The sequence below is a fragment of the Bufo bufo genome, unplaced genomic scaffold, assembly GCF_905171765.1.
Source record: "Bufo bufo unplaced genomic scaffold, aBufBuf1.1, whole genome shotgun sequence".
NCBI lineage: Eukaryota > Metazoa > Chordata > Amphibia > Anura > Bufonidae > Bufo > Bufo bufo.
Window position 1 is genome coordinate 93,884 of NW_024400105.1, and position 17,501 is coordinate 111,384.

Consider the following 17,501-nt stretch of genomic DNA (forward strand, 5'->3'; position numbering starts at 1 on the left):
TGATTTCTGTCTTTAAAATACCAAATTACATCTCTTAAAATATTTAAAGCTTCAGCAATTGATCTACCAGGTACCCCACAAACCTGATTAGGATGTATTATTTTATCAATAAAAGGTTTAAGACGTACTGCTAAAAGTTTGGCTAAAATTTTATAATCTACGTTTAAAAGTGTAATGGGTCTCCAATTTTTTAACTGGCTTTTGTCCCCTTTTTTAAATAGCAAAGAAACTATCCCTTTCCTCCAGGACTGTGGCAGTTCTTTAACAGTGAAAGTTTCTTTGTATAATAAAAACATGTCACTTTTTAAAATTTCCCAAAAAGCTAGATAAAATTCTATGGGGAGCCCATCCTCACCCGGCGTTTTCCCGTTAGAAAAACTTTTAAAAGCAAATAAAAGCTCCTCTATGGTAAGATCACGGGATAAAACTTCTTGGTCTAAAATATCTAACTTAAAATCAAGGGAATTAATAACATCATTTAAAAAGGACATGTCAATAGATTTTTTATTAAAAAGAAATTGGTAAAAATTAAAAGTTGATTTTAGCATTCCATTTACTGTGGTTTCCCCTTCTAAATTTAAAATTACCTCACGCCTTTTATTTATTTTTTTAAAAAAGAAACGGGAACACTTTTCATCTTCTTCTAGGTATTTTACACGAGAGTTAAAAATTATTTGTTTACCTTTGTCCTCGATACATTTTTTTATTTCTGCTTTTAAATTAACCATATCTAGGTCTACCTCCATACCAATTTCTTTTAATTTAAACAAAACATTAAGACGTTTGTTAAGAACATTATACCATTGTTTCTTTTCCTTTGCTTTCTTCCTACCTGCTTTAATAAAAAATAATTTAATTTTAGGCTTTATGCCCTCCCACCAGTGCAGCACCGATTCATGGGAATTTCTTTCTTGCTGCCAGCACTGGTAGGTCCGCACAAATTCCGCCTTAATTTCAGGGTTTTCTAATAGCAAAACATTCAGCTTCCAATAACCTTTGTTTACCTTTTGTTCGTCCTCCGTCTCTAGCTGTGTCGATAAAAGCTTGTGATCTGAGAAAACATTGTCAACAAGTTCACATTTCAGGGGAGAAAAGTTATTGGAAGCAAACATAAAATCGATTCTGGAGTTCACTCTCCCATTGGACCAAGTGGCACCTGGGTCCGCCGGCAAGAGCGACCTCCAGCAATCCTTTAAGTTAAAATCCTCAATAAAATTTTTAAGCAGGTAGGAAGTGCGGTCCTTCCTGTTCCCATCACCCCCTTGCCTGGTTTCACCTTCACGAATACAATTAAAATCACCTCCTACCAGCAAGGGGGCGGAACCTGTACAAAACAATGGTAAAATGTTAAAAAGCTCCGCCCTCTCCTGTTTATCAGGAGGGGCGTATACATTTAAAACACGACATAAAAGACCCTTAAAACGTAAATGTATTAAAATTGCTCTGCCTGGTAAAATTTCGATCACAGATTGTATTTGTATAAAATTACCACGACACAGCACGCCAACACCAACAGATCTATTATTATTTGCCCCGGACCACACTGAAGGGCCCAGCTTCCAGTCTTTTTTAATATCGTTATACTCCATTCGATTTGGTATTCCGCATTCTTGTAATAGGCAAATATCAAAGTCCAAAGTCTCTAGGAAAGAAAATAAAGCCGCCCTGCGCACAGGACTCTTTAATGACCTCACATTCAGTGAGGAAATTTTTATAGACAAAGATGACATAAATATCAGGGAGAGTCAGTTTCTAGCTCAGAAGATGCTGCCTCCTCAATTTCTTGGGAGCAGGAGATACCAGGATCCGGACAAACAGAAAAAATGCTTTGGTCAGTCTCAGAGATGTGCTGCGATCCAATTTCTTTTCTAACCTCATCTTCTTTTGAGCTACGGGGTTTGGCTTTTCTCTGTGATCCATATCCTTCTTCCTCTCTTGTCCTTTTCGCCGTATGGGAGGTATCCATCGCATCGCCCACCGCTCTCTTCGTCTCTGGTTCAACGTTGTCATCTTGGACCTCTTTCTTCGTCTTTCCACTCGGCCTCTGCGGAATTCCCGTGTCTCTCCGTCTGTCTTTTACCGGAGTCCCCTCTACCACCGTCGTAGAGGGACTTGCCTCCGGATATCTCTCTGAATGCTGCCGCTCAGCATCAGAGGCCCTCCGCATCAGGCCTGGCTTAAATGGGGTCGCAGGGCCCGTCTGGGAAATCTCCGAGCTTTCCGCACCTTGGCCTTTCTTTGCCCTGCCCTGTACTCGTGCTGCACCAGGGCTAGGCTCGGGGCCACTCCACAAGCTTTCGGCTTGCGAAATAATGTCTTGGGAACACTCCTCTCTCGCCTTCAAAGAGTGTTTTCTGTCAAACTTTTTGACTTTCCCAGTCTGGCTGCTGGGGTTTCCCATCGGGCTCACCCCAGTCTTGCTTACTTTGTCCAGATTGTCTTTGGCCGAATCCTCTGTAAGGGTTACAGAGGATCGCCTACTCTTTCCCTGGTCCGGGTCGGCCAGGGGTCTTGCGGCCCTTGCAGAGCTAGTACAGCCCTGTTTAGACTCTCTGTTGGAATTATAGCCAGCCTCTACTTTCTCCCCCATCGGGCCGCCCGGTGGGGCTTTAGAGGACCCTGGCTCGGTTTCACCAGCCACCTTCGGTTCAGGTCCCGGGGCATTACCAACAGCACCCATATCTGTTATGGGCTGCTGCCTTGGCCCCGGCCTGGGTGTCTTTTGCCCGGTCACCACCACGGATGCTTTATACGTACGGGCTTTAAGAGGGCAGTCTTTATACTTGTGACCATTTTCGCCACATAGGTCACAGGCGTTGCAACTTGAGGCCACATGTCCCTCACTACCGCATCTGTTGCAACGTTTTACCCCTGAATCGCAGTTTTCTCTTGTATGCCCGAATCTTTGGCAGTTTCTGCAAAATGAGGGCATTTGGGAGTACAGGAGATAACCCCTGTTCCTCCCAATGGCAAAATTCGATGGCGGGTGAGAGAGACCCCCAATGCCTGCAGGGTCCTTCTCAAATTTCACAAAGTATTTCCTTTTGCCATTCCAAAAATTTTCCGAGTTTTTAACTTCATGTGAGAAGTGAACTTCTCGACAATACCGCCTGAGGAATAGAGTAACATCTTCCTCTGGTACAAATGGATTGTACATACATACAACCAAATGTACCGACTCCTCACCGTAGAGGAGCCCAAAATGGAGACCGTCAAGACGGTCATCGGCCTGGTCCGCAACCTGCAATGCTGCATAGATGTTATCACAACATGCTTTCGTGCAGAAGGTGATGGTATATAGGCCCTTATATTCCTGGTCTCGTAGACACAGGATGTCCTCCCTTCTGACCTGAAAAACACCGTTCAGGATTTCGGCCACAATATATCGTAGCGTCTTTCGATCCCGGAATTTTTCCGCCACCTCAATCCGGATGGACTGATGTATATGGGTTTCCCCATCCGCAAAGTCAAAGGAGAACGGCATCTCCACACGCCAAGGCCTAATCCCGACCCCGAAACCAAAAAAGGACACACACCCAGCGAGATGAGTCTCCAATCCAGTCCGGGGACGGGGACCTCAGATGTCCAAACGCCCAGATGAACACGCTCCAAAAAATAATAAATAAAGAACGCTCCCAGCGATAAATATCACTGATGAGCGCGATCGCCTCCCGTTGCCTGGGGACTAAGCCTATCCCCTATAGCAGCAAGGGGGCGCAACACGGGCTATAAACCCGTGCCGTCCCCCAAGGCCGAGGAATCGGGTACCCCAGGCACCTTCTGACCAAGACCCAATGTATCCCTACACTTGATCTTAGCCAAAAGGCCGAGAAGCGATAACCTGAAAAGGGTTCGCAGTACAGGCCGATGGTCCCCAATGCAGAGCACTAATGAAGGCAATAGACTACTGTCCCCAGCCCAATACACAGTCCGGGAGGCTTCTTTCTCTCACAAACCGGGGAAAACGTTCACGCGCGTCCTACGCACAGAAGTCACACCAGCATGCTTCTTTTCGTGTTTGCTATCTGCATAGCTCCGCCCACACGCGACTTTTGGACACGCCTTTTCTTCGCACGAAATTCCTGGTGCGGGGCCAAAGCACGCCAAGCAGAAAGCATGATAGGAATAGTAGTGAGTGAAAGAAAAAAAAAAAAAAAAAAAAAAAAGGATAACCATTGTTGATTGTGATGTCACGGCACCATTGTTGAGTGTTCCATCAGGGCCCTTGTGATGTCATCCAATAGCTGACCTTACTTGACCTCTTTGACCTCTTGACCTGACAAGGCTCTTGTGACACGCGCAGTGTTCCGTCCATTGAACAGACAAGGTAGGTCCAGCTGCATAGGAAGTGCTGGGCTACTTTTTAGCCACTAAGTAATCCAGTTCAAAAGATCCACAAGAGGGAGACACAGGCAAACTTTACTCATTTATTGAAGCACTGCAAAAGCTAAATGGTTACATCCAGCCAACTTGATACCAAAAAGGGTCAATTGCCTGCCAGAGACGACTCAGCAACCCTCCGAGGTGTGCACAACAGGCCCAAATCAAACGTGGAGGAGGGGAGGTCCAAACAATTCATTCAGGTGATAAGCCAATTAACCAATCATCAGTCTTAATTGGATCCAGGGTGTGTGTGACGACACTGGGGCTGAATGGGTTGCTTGGTGCTGGAAACAACCGACAGCTGATGCAATTAGGAGATTGACAGACTAGATGCAGGTATTATATGCAAAAAGCAACACTGCACTGACTGGGCAGACAGAGGAGAAGCTGAAGGAGGCACGACACACACAACTTTCCACTTGCTTGGCTGGAAGGATGATGCTTGCAATCCATTTCAATTTCATTCTGTTTTTTCATACTGGATTAGAAGGGGTGCACCGGTCCTGGAGGTACTGCAATACCAGGTCAATGCGTGGAGTGGACAGAGCAAGCTCTTTTTCCATCTCCCTGTTCGAAAAATCCATTTAATATATGGTCCCCAGATAGGGGACGTATCAGATATTAAACTGATAAGAACAGATTTTTTTTTTTATATTTTTATTAGAAAACTTCAGCGATACAATAATCAAGTAATCATTTTCCACAAATGAATATTCCACATACTACATGCTTTCTTTTCACCACAATTCTTTTTGTCCAACAAATAATACATATATATCTCACTTAGAAATAATTTAACACAATTTTTTACATCAATGCAATGTTTTTTGAAAACAAGGATATTTCTTACTTTCCACAACACACTTTTGACACAATTAACTAAGATCCACAAAACTCTTTCTTTTTCTTTTACAAGATTATTATTTTTCCTATATAGTACAACCTCGTGATCTAAGTGATTTAGCCCGGAAATAAACTTTAATAAAGGGCCAATGTCTTTCCAAAAGGCTTGTGCATATACGCAGTTCCAAACCACATGCAGTACTGATTCGTCGTCACCACAATTTGCTCTTGGACAGGTTGCTATTGGACTTATACCTCTCCTATGTTGAAAAGATCTAACAAGGAGACATTCATGTGCTATCATCCAAGATAAATATTTGTGTTCATTCAACAAATATGCTTAATTTACCTTCCTCCATATTTGTAAACACCTATTGGTAGAAAAACTTGAGATAGAACACACTTGCTCATCTCTCCCCAAAATCCCCAGCACTTTCCATAGATTTTTTAACACTAAGATATCCAAGTTAGCAAGACCATACATATTAATACATTTCTCCAAGATCACATACTGTTTGGGCAGTATTAATTTCACAGGTGTGGTGAGAGGAATATGAAGCCATCCTCTTCTTTGAAATACATGGCCAGCTGCATATCTCAGAAAATAAGACCATTTATTATTTAAGGAAATTCCTCTGGTGCACATACAAAAAAACCGAAGATATAAGAATTTTTTTATGTTTGGCACTTGCTTACCACCATGTTTAGCAGATCTATACATAAATTCTCTCTTTAGTTTCTCTGCTTTTGAGCTCCAAATAAATTCAAATAATTTCCTTTGTATTTGTTTACAGACCAAATCATTAGGAGGGAAAACTGCACTTAAAAATAACAGAATAGGAATCAGCACAGACTTAATGATCAGCACTTTACCCTCCAAGGTAAGTTTCCTCATTGACCAGAAGTTTATCTTTTTTTGTACTTTCTCTTTGGCTATGTCCCAAGTCTCTTTACCCTCATTTGTTTTATCGAAGATCACACCCAGTATTTTGATTTTGTCATACTGTATCTTTAAATTTGGCACTCTAATCTCTTCCCATTTACCAATACAAAAACATTCACATTTAGACAAGTTTAACTTAAAGGCCGAAGCTTCACAAAAAAACTCTGAAACTCTAATTGCTCTTTCCAAAGACCTAGTGTCTTCACAAAAAATCGTAATGTCATCCATATAACCACAGGTTTTGAACATAATACCCTTACTACCTGGAACTGGAACGCCCTTCACTACTTTATCTCTACGCAAGGAGGCTAGCAATGGCTCGATCGCGCATATGAATAATATAGGAGACAAGGGGCAACCTTGCTTGACACCGGATTTCAGAAACACATTATCAGACAGAGCCCCATTAACTAATATTTTGCTAAAGGAATCTTTATACAGGAGAAGGATTTTTTGAATGAGCAACTCAGGTAACCCCATTTCTCTTAGAACCATCCACAAGTATGTATGCGATACCCGATCGAAAGCCTTCTGGAAATCTAGAGACAATATTGCTAAGTTCTGACCTCTATCCTGATGGTACCAAATAATATCCCTGATAGCATTTAAGAGTTCACTCACACTCCGCCCTGGTACACCACACACTTGATCTACATTAATAATTTTATGGAGCACAGGCTTTAAACGGTTAACAATTATTTTTGCTAGAATTTTGTAGTCTGAGTTCAGTAGTGTGATTGGTCTCCAGTTTTCCAGCTTCCCTAGGTCACCTTTTTTTGGAATCAGAGAAACAATCCCACTTCTCCATGACATAGGCAACAAATCACACGAGAAGGCTTCTTTAAAGATCATATATAGGTCTTCTTTAAATATCTCATAAAACACTCTATAGAACTCTATCGGGAGCCCGTCTGAACCCGGCGATTTATTATTTGAAAAACTCTTAATTACAGCAATTACCTCATTTGGCTCCAAATCATTACATAATATTTCTTGGTCAGTTTTCCCTAGTTTATTCTCCAATGCGGCCAACACATCACCTGTAAAGGAGGTATCTATCAGTTTATCATCAAAAAGGTCCTGATAGAAGTTTTTTGCTTTGTTGAGCATACCTTCACTGGATTTTTCACCCTCCAACTCATAAATAGGCGTTTTCATTCCTACAACCTTTTTGAAAAAAAACCTTGTACATTTTTCGTCTTTCTCTATATGTTCTATTTTTGAACTATAGATGATTTCTTTACCTTTTTCATCAATTGTACATTGTATTTTATTCTTTAAGTCAACTATCAGGTCATCAACATCAATACCAGCAGTTTTGAGTTTTAGGTAAGTTTGGAGTTTGGCATTTAAGTTTTTAAACCACTTCTGTTTTTCTCTAGCTTTCTTAACCCCTACTCTGACAAAGAATTTTTTGAACTCAGTTTTACAGTATTCCCACCACTCTAACATTGTGGGGAAGTTTCCCTTATCACCTTGTAGTTTTTTGAAAAGACTAGTGAAATCGGACCTTACCTGACCATCTTCTAAGAGGGAGGTGTTCAGTTTCCAAAAACCCTTAGTTTTACATAACCCTGGCTATTTTATGCATACAGTGAGCATTTTGTGATCAGAAAAGATATTTGACTCTAGTTTCACATTTTCAAACTGTACAATACTTGAGACAAAAATTAAATCAATTCTGGATTTGTATAAAGCATTCTCCCAGGTATACCCTGGATCATTACCATGAGCAATTTTCCATACGTCCTTCATATTAAAGTCCATGGTCAGATCTTTTAACTGCTTCTCCGTCTTGTCATTTCTGGCAGTTAAGCTACCCAATCTTACCTCTCCTGGTAGCACACAATTAAAGTCCCCAGCGATGATCAATGGTGAAGAACCAGGCAAGTAGCATTGTATTTTAGTAAAGAGATCCTCTCTCTCTTCTTTCTCGGGAGAAGCATATATGTTTAGAAGCCTAAACTCTATATTGCCTGTCTTGACATTAAGCAACAATGCTCTACCAGGAACAATGTCAATAAAGGAAACAATTTCATAATTCAGACTTTTGAACAATATCCCGATACCTGAACACTTTCTTTCATTGTCTCCTGACCAGACAGATGGTCCATGAGTCCAGTCAGATCTGAGAGTCGAATAACTCAAATCAAAGTCAATTGCACATTCCTGCAAAAAGAAAATGTCTGTACTAAGGTTAGATAAATAATCAAATAAAGCAGCCCTTTTCTCTGGGCCCTTTAGACTCCTCACATTCAAAGAGGAGATGATCATATCCTGTGTCATCCACTTTCGCTTTCAGAGAGCGACCCAATAATATCAGTAGGTGATTCAAACTGTTCAATATTTCTGGGGTCTGACAAAGGTATCTCTTGTCGGGGCAACTGGGAGTCACTCTCATCAGCACTCACCCGACCACTCCTTTTGACTTGTAGCGTTGGTTGTTCCTCTTCCTCACACTGCTTCCTCTTTCGCTGATCCTCCAATTCCATGGCATCCTCTCCTCTCACTTTCAACCTAGAGGCCCCAGATTCCACAGGGACCCCAGATCGAGCAATAGGAGCCGCTTTCTCCGGAGGCTTTCCAGCAGGAACAGGCTTTGGCGCTGCAGGTATACTGGCCGACTTGGTCGCTGAGCTTTTCCCCACAGGAGCGTCAGTCATCACGCTCTCTGTGGTTGATGTCCCGGCAACCTCCATCTTTTCAGCGTCAGAAGGCTTTTTCGCCCCCCCCCCTGATACCACATTTGCCCAGGAGCGCTTAGGACAAGACTTAAAGGTATGGCCTTTGTCTTTGCATAAATTACAGAGGATTTCCCCCTGTTGGCTGCATTTTCGGCAAGCTGGACTCTCATTACAAGAGTCTTGTGTGTGCCCATAGGATTCACATTTCCTGCAATAATAGGGGATCCCAGGATACACCAGGAATCCACATTTTCGCCCAATATGAAAGTTAGCAGGAGGGCGGCGTAAGCCACCAACACAAGAGGTATCTTCTGTGAAGGTAACAAGAAATCTATACTTGCCAGTCCATAGGCCCATATTATTCATCACTTTACGTGCTTGTTTAACACTCTTGCAATATTGCATCAAAAACAGTCCAATATCAGACTCAGCCACATGGGGGTCATACATGGTAACCACCACTGGAACATCTTCAGCAGAGTAAAGAAAAGCAAAGTGCAAACCTTGTAAGTCCTCCTTATCACCATAGGCATGTACCATCTCAACAACTTGGTCGCAGGCACCAGATGACTCCAGAGTAAGGTAAAAAAGTCCAGGACGGGGGTCTTTCAGGCATAGTATATCCTCCCGCTGAATCCTCAGAGCTGCAAACATGACCTTGTTAACGAAGAACTCCAGATCCACGATTCTTTTCTTTTCCTCTGCAACTTCAATGCGGAACGTATTCTTAACACGAGTCTCTCCCGGCTCAGCAAACCGTAGAGTCGCCCTTTCGGTCGTCATATTGATCGCCTTCTTTCCAGAACTCCCAACTGCGTCCGGTCAAGCCAGATATCGCAGCCAAAAGGCCGAGAAGCGATAACCTGAAAAGGGTTCGCAGTACAGGCCGATGGTCCCCAATGCAGAGCACTAATGAAGGCAATAGACTACTGTCACCAGCCCAATACACAGTCCGGGAGGCTTCTTTCTCTCACAAACCGGGGAAAACGTTCACGCGCGTCCTACGCACAGAAGTCACACCAGCATGCTTCTTTTCGTGTTTGCTATCTGCATAGCTCCGCCCACACGCGACTTTTGGACACGCCTTTTCTTCGCACGAAATTCCTGGTGCGGTGCCAAAGCACGCCAAGCAGAAAGCATGAAAGGAATAGTAGTGAGTGAAAGGAAAAAAAAAAAAAAAAAAAAAGGATAACCATTGTTGATTGTGATGTCACGGCACCATTGTTGAGTGTTCCATCAGGGCCCTTGTGATGTCATCCAATAGCTGACCTTACTTGACCTCTTTGACCTCTTGACCTGACAAGGCTCTTGTGACACGCGCAGTGTTCCGTCCATTGAACAGACAAGGTAGGTCCAGCTGCATAGGAAGTGCTGGGCTACTTTTTAGCCACTAAGTAATCCAGTTCAAAAGATCCACAAGAGGGAGACACAGGCAAACTTTACTCATTTATTGAAGCACTGCAAAAGCTAAATGGTTACATCCAGCCAACTTGATACAAAAAAGGGTCAATTGCCTGCCAGAGACGACTCAGCAACCCTCCGAGGTGTGCACAACAGGCCCAAATCAAACGTGGAGGAGGGGAGGTCCAAACAATTCATTCAGGTGATAAGCCAATTAACCAATCATCAGTCTTAATTGGATCCAGGGTGTGTGTGACGACACTGGGGCTGAATGGGTTGCTTGGTGCTGGAAACAACCGACAGCTGATGCAATTAGGAGATTGACAGACTAGATGCAGGTATTATATGCAAAAAGCAACACTGCACTGACTGGGCAGACAGAGGAGAAGCTGAAGGAGGCACGACACACACAACTTTCCACTTGCTTGGCTGGAAGGATGATGCTTGCAATCCATTTCAATTTCATTCTGTTTTTTCATACTGGATTAGAAGGGGTGCACCGGTCCTGGAGGTACTGCAATACCAGGTCAATGCGTGGAGTGGACAGAGCAAGCTCTTTTTCCATCTCCCTGTTCGAAAAATCCATTTAATATATGGTCCCCAGATAGGGGACGTATCAGATATTAAACTGATAAGAACAGATACTACACTTGATCTTAGCCAAAAGGCCGAGAAGCGATAACCTGAAAAGGGTTCGCAGTACAGGCCGATGGTCCCCAATGCAGAGCACTAATGAAGGCAATAGACTACTGTCCCCAGCCCAATACACAGTCCGGGAGGCTTCTTTCTCTCACAAACCGGGGAAAACGTTCACGCGCGTCCTACGCACAGAAGTCACACCAGCATGCTTCTTTTCGTGTTTGCTATCTGCATAGCTCCGCCCACACGCGACTTTTGGACACGCCTTTTCTTCGCACGAAATTCCTGGTGCGGTGCCAAAGCACGCCAAGCAGAAAGCATGATAGGAATAGTAGTGAGTGAAAGGAAAAAAAAAAAAAAAAAAAAAAGGATAACCATTGTTGATTGTGATGTCACGGCACCATTGTTGAGTGTTCCATCAGGGCCCTTGTGATGTCATCCAATAGCTGACCTTACTTGACCTCTTTGACCTCTTGACCTGACAAGGCTCTTGTGACACGCGCAGTGTTCCGTCCATTGAACAGACAAGGTAGGTCCAGCTGCATAGGAAGTGCTGGGCTACTTTTTAGCCACTAAGTAATCCAGTTCAAAAGATCCACAAGAGGGAGACACAGGCAAACTTTACTCATTTATTGAAGCACTGCAAAAGCTAAATGGTTACATCCAGCCAACTTGATACAAAAAAGGGTCAATTGCCTGCCAGAGACGACTCAGCAACCCTCCGAGGTGTGCACAACAGGCCCAAATCAAACGTGGAGGAGGGGAGGTCCAAACAATTCATTCAGGTGATAAGCCAATTAACCAATCATCAGTCTTAATTGGATCCAGGGTGTGTGTGACGACACTGGGGCTGAATGGGTTGCTTGGTGCTGGAAACAACCGACAGCTGATGCAATTAGGAGATTGACAGACTAGATGCAGGTATTATATGCAAAAAGCAACACTGCACTGACTGGGCAGACAGAGGAGAAGCTGAAGGAGGCACGACACACACAACTTTCCACTTGCTTGGCTGGAAGGATGATGCTTGCAATCCATTTCAATTTCATTCTGTTTTTTCATACTGGATTAGAAGGGGTGCACCGGTCCTGGAGGTACTGCAATACCAGGTCAATGCGTGGAGTGGACAGAGCAAGCTCTTTTTCCATCTCCCTGTTCGAAAAATCCATTTAATATATGGTCCCCAGATAGGGGACGTATCAGATATTAAACTGATAAGAACAGATACTACACTTGATCTTAGCCAAAAGGCCGAGAAGCGATAACCTGAAAAGGGTTCGCAGTACAGGCCGATGGTCCCCAATGCAGAGCACTAATGAAGGCAATAGACTACTGTCCCCAGCCCAATACACAGTCCGGGAGGCTTCTTTCTCTCACAAACCGGGGAAAACGTTCACGCGCGTCCTACGCACAGAAGTCACACCAGCATGCTTCTTTTCGTGTTTGCTATCTGCATAGCTCCGCCCACACGCGACTTTTGGACACGCCTTTTCTTCGCACGAAATTCCTGGTGCGGTGCCAAAGCACGCCAAGCAGAAAGCATGATAGGAATAGTAGTGAGTGAAAGGAAAAAAAAAAAAAAAAAAAAAGGATAACCATTGTTGATTGTGATGTCACGGCACCATTGTTGAGTGTTCCATCAGGGCCCTTGTGATGTCATCCAATAGCTGACCTTACTTGACCTCTTTGACCTCTTGACCTGACAAGGCTCTTGTGACACGCGCAGTGTTCCGTCCATTGAACAGACAAGGTAGGTCCAGCTGCATAGGAAGTGCTGGGCTACTTTTTAGCCACTAAGTAATCCAGTTCAAAAGATCCACAAGAGGGAGACACAGGCAAACTTTACTCATTTATTGAAGCACTGCAAAAGCTAAATGGTTACATCCAGCCAACTTGATACAAAAAAGGGTCAATTGCCTGCCAGAGACGACTCAGCAACCCTCCGAGGTGTGCACAACAGGCCCAAATCAAACGTGGAGGAGGGGAGGTCCAAACAATTCATTCAGGTGATAAGCCAATTAACCAATCATCAGTCTTAATTGGATCCAGGGTGTGTGTGACGACACTGGGGCTGAATGGGTTGCTTGGTGCTGGAAACAACCGACAGCTGATGCAATTAGGAGATTGACAGACTAGATGCAGGTATTATATGCAAAAAGCAACACTGCACTGACTGGGCAGACAGAGGAGAAGCTGAAGGAGGCACGACACACACAACTTTCCACTTGCTTGGCTGGAAGGATGATGCTTGCAATCCATTTCAATTTCATTCTGTTTTTTCATACTGGATTAGAAGGGGTGCACCGGTCCTGGAGGTACTGCAATACCAGGTCAATGCGTGGAGTGGACAGAGCAAGCTCTTTTTCCATCTCCCTGTTCGAAAAATCCATTTAATATATGGTCCCCAGATAGGGGACGTATCAGATATTAAACTGATAAGAACAGATACTACACTTGATCTTAGCCAAAAGGCCGAGAAGCGATAACCTGAAAAGGGTTCGCAGTACAGGCCGATGGTCCCCAATGCAGAGCACTAATGAAGGCAATAGACTACTGTCCCCAGCCCAATACACAGTCCGGGAGGCTTCTTTCTCTCACAAACCGGGGAAAACGTTCACGCGCGTCCTACGCACAGAAGTCACACCAGCATGCTTCTTTTCGTGTTTGCTATCTGCATAGCTCCGCCCACACGCGACTTTTGGACACGCCTTTTCTTCGCACGAAATTCCTGGTGCGGTGCCAAAGCACGCCAAGCAGAAAGCATGATAGGAATAGTAGTGAGTGAAAGGAAAAAAAAAAAAAAAAAAAAAAGGATAACCATTGTTGATTGTGATGTCACGGCACCATTGTTGAGTGTTCCATCAGGGCCCTTGTGATGTCATCCAATAGCTGACCTTACTTGACCTCTTTGACCTCTTGACCTGACAAGGCTCTTGTGACACGCGCAGTGTTCCGTCCATTGAACAGACAAGGTAGGTCCAGCTGCATAGGAAGTGCTGGGCTACTTTTTAGCCACTAAGTAATCCAGTTCAAAAGATCCACAAGAGGGAGACACAGGCAAACTTTACTCATTTATTGAAGCACTGCAAAAGCTAAATGGTTACATCCAGCCAACTTGATACAAAAAAGGGTCAATTGCCTGCCAGAGACGACTCAGCAACCCTCCGAGGTGTGCACAACAGGCCCAAATCAAACGTGGAGGAGGGGAGGTCCAAACAATTCATTCAGGTGATAAGCCAATTAACCAATCATCAGTCTTAATTGGATCCAGGGTGTGTGTGACGACACTGGGGCTGAATGGGTTGCTTGGTGCTGGAAACAACCGACAGCTGATGCAATTAGGAGATTGACAGACTAGATGCAGGTATTATATGCAAAAAGCAACACTGCACTGACTGGGCAGACAGAGGAGAAGCTGAAGGAGGCACGACACACACAACTTTCCACTTGCTTGGCTGGAAGGATGATGCTTGCAATCCATTTCAATTTCATTCTGTTTTTTCATACTGGATTAGAAGGGGTGCACCGGTCCTGGAGGTACTGCAATACCAGGTCAATGCGTGGAGTGGACAGAGCAAGCTCTTTTTCCATCTCCCTGTTCGAAAAATCCATTTAATATATGGTCCCCAGATAGGGGACGTATCAGATATTAAACTGATAAGAACAGATTTTTTTTTAGTTGATGCGTCAGAAGACGCGGCATAATTGTACTAGACACTTTTTATGCCCCACGCCTCATCATCCATACCAACTTTCTTTTTTAATTTTTATTTATATTTCTTATTTTCTAAAAAAATAATATTAACAAACATGACAAACATATAACAACAAAAGAAACACAAATTTTCCCATTCTTTTCAGCCTGGTCTTAGACCCCCCTTCCAGGCATAATATGCCATTAACCTTAACACATTCCTATGCAAAATCATATCTGCACTTATATTTTCTGGTACTCCCCCTTGATGACACTGAGGGACCTTATAATACTCAAAAAACTTGACTCTTTGTTCTCCTAATAGCTTCCTTACTTTACTAAACAAGCATCCCAAATCAATGCCTGTTTTTGTAAGTTCTTCTATTTCTTTTCCTACTTCTCCACTCCCGGTTTCGTATTGAAACCCAGTTTTCCCTTTCTCTTCTTTTCTCACTTCTTTTTCCTCTTTTTCTCCTTTTCTCACTTCTTTCCTCACTTCTTTTTTCTCTCTCACCTCTATTTTCTTTTCTTCTCTCTCACTTTCCTTCACCACTCTCCTAATACCACCTTGGCTTTCCTCTTTTCTCTGTTTACTCTCTTCTCTTCTCTTTCTTTTTGTTTCTTCTCCTTTCCTCTTTGGACAGGACAAGTAAACATGACCGTTTTCACCGCATAAATTACATTTCTTTTCTTTTTTGCAATTCGCTGCTAAGTGACCAAACTCCTCACATCTCAAACACCACTGGTTAGTACAAGTATCTTTTTCATGACCGTATCTTTTACAATTTTTACAGAATTCCTGCATTCCGTTAAAGAAAAGGTCACCGTTTACACTCCCAAGTTTAAATCTACTTGGTGGAAACACAACTTCTCCTTCAGAACTCTCTTTAAATTTTACAAAAAATTTCCACTTTGTGGACCAGATCCCATACTTATTGTAGATTTTACCACTACAATCAACTTTGTCACAAAACCTCAGTAAGAAAGTCACAATGTCTTCTTCAGCCACGTATGGGCTGTACATTCTCACAGTCAAAACTCTCTCCCTTCTGGGAAAGTGCAATATCACCTTGACTCCATTCATAACCGGACTCAATCTGAAATGTTCCAGTCTTTTTGCCACAACTGCACATATATCTTCTGTAGCGAAGATGACATCAAACATCCCACGCCTTGGAAATTCAAGCATGGATAATATCATGTCTTTCCGTACCTCTATAAGGCCAAACAGAATTTCTTCCACCAAAAATACGAGTCCTTTCTCCTTCTTCTTGGTATCCAATAACAGGAACCGAACGCCATTCTTGAGCCTTTCAAATGACGGAACTTCGTCCAACACAGGATCCTGGATCTCCATTTCCGGCGATTCTTCCATCCAGCAAGCGAAGACCACGTTCCAGGGACTGGTAGCGCCCTACCACCGAAGTAGCAGGCAGGTGATCGCTCCTCGTTGCCCAGGGACTAAGCCGCTCCCCAATAGCAGCAAGGAGGCAGGACCGAACTTTTCAGCGCGGCCCCAACCTCCAAGGCAGAGGAGACGGGTACCCCAGGCACCTTCTGACTAAGACCGATGTATCCCTACACTTGATCTTAGCCAAAAGGCCGAGAAGCGATAACCTGAAAAGGGTTCGCAGTACAGGCCGATGGTCCCCAATGCAGAGCACTAATGAAGGCAATAGACTACTGTCCCCAGCCCAATACACAGTCCGGGAGGCTTCTTTCTCTCACAAACCGGGGAAAACGTTCACGCGCGTCCTACGCACAGAAGTCACACCAGCATGCTTCTTTTCGTGTTTGCTATCTGCATAGCTCCGCCCACACGCGACTTTTGGACACGCCTTTTCTTCGCACGAAATTCCTGGTGCGGTGCCAAAGCACGCCAAGCAGAAAGCATGATAGGAATAGTAGTGAGTGAAAGGAAAAAAAAAAAAAAAAAAAAAAGGATAACCATTGTTGATTGTGATGTCACGGCACCATTGTTGAGTGTTCCATCAGGGCCCTTGTGATGTCATCCAATAGCTGACCTTACTTGACCTCTTTGACCTCTTGACCTGACAAGGCTCTTGTGACACGCGCAGTGTTCCGTCCATTGAACAGACAAGGTAGGTCCAGCTGCATAGGAAGTGCTGGGCTACTTTTTAGCCACTAAGTAATCCAGTTCAAAAGATCCACAAGAGGGAGACACAGGCAAACTTTACTCATTTATTGAAGCACTGCAAAAGCTAAATGGTTACATCCAGCCAACTTGATACAAAAAAGGGTCAATTGCCTGCCAGAGACGACTCAGCAACCCTCCGAGGTGTGCACAACAGGCCCAAATCAAACGTGGAGGAGGGGAGGTCCAAACAATTCATTCAGGTGATAAGCCAATTAACCAATCATCAGTCTTAATTGGATCCAGGGTGTGTGTGACGACACTGGGGCTGAATGGGTTGCTTGGTGCTGGAAACAACCGACAGCTGATGCAATTAGGAGATTGACAGACTAGATGCAGGTATTATATGCAAAAAGCAACACTGCACTGACTGGGCAGACAGAGGAGAAGCTGAAGGAGGCACGACACACACAACTTTCCACTTGCTTGGCTGGAAGGATGATGCTTGCAATCCATTTCAATTTCATTCTGTTTTTTCATACTGGATTAGAAGGGGTGCACCGGTCCTGGAGGTACTGCAATACCAGGTCAATGCGTGGAGTGGACAGAGCAAGCTCTTTTTCCATCTCCCTGTTCGAAAAATCCATTTAATATATGGTCCCCAGATAGGGGACGTATCAGATATTAAACTGATAAGAACAGATACTACACTTGATCTTAGCCAAAAGGCCGAGAAGCGATAACCTGAAAAGGGTTCGCAGTACAGGCCGATGGTCCCCAATGCAGAGCACTAATGAAGGCAATAGACTACTGTCCCCA

The 17,501-nt window shown here is 43.8% G+C and overlaps 6 non-coding genes across 6 annotated transcripts; all 6 read right to left on the bottom strand.

Moving 5' to 3' along the window:
* Window positions 1-4,870: 4,870 nt before the first annotated feature.
* Window positions 4,871-5,069, bottom strand: LOC120983529. The gene has a single exon (XR_005775104.1). It is a non-coding gene; the product is annotated as a U2 spliceosomal RNA (small nuclear RNA).
* Window positions 5,070-10,743: 5,674 nt separating this feature from the next.
* On the bottom strand, window positions 10,744-10,934 carry LOC120983520. The gene has a single exon (XR_005775095.1). It is a non-coding gene; the product is annotated as a U2 spliceosomal RNA (small nuclear RNA).
* A 1,031-nt stretch (window positions 10,935-11,965) lies between these two features.
* Window positions 11,966-12,156, bottom strand: LOC120983531. The gene has a single exon (XR_005775106.1). It is a non-coding gene; the product is annotated as a U2 spliceosomal RNA (small nuclear RNA).
* Window positions 12,157-13,186: 1,030 nt separating this feature from the next.
* LOC120983542 lies at window positions 13,187-13,377 on the bottom strand. The gene has a single exon (XR_005775117.1). It is a non-coding gene; the product is annotated as a U2 spliceosomal RNA (small nuclear RNA).
* Window positions 13,378-14,408: 1,031 nt separating this feature from the next.
* LOC120983517 lies at window positions 14,409-14,602 on the bottom strand. The gene has a single exon (XR_005775092.1). It is a non-coding gene; the product is annotated as a U2 spliceosomal RNA (small nuclear RNA).
* Window positions 14,603-17,232: 2,630 nt separating this feature from the next.
* LOC120983553 lies at window positions 17,233-17,423 on the bottom strand. The gene has a single exon (XR_005775122.1). It is a non-coding gene; the product is annotated as a U2 spliceosomal RNA (small nuclear RNA).
* Between the last annotated feature and the right edge of the window lie 78 nt (window positions 17,424-17,501).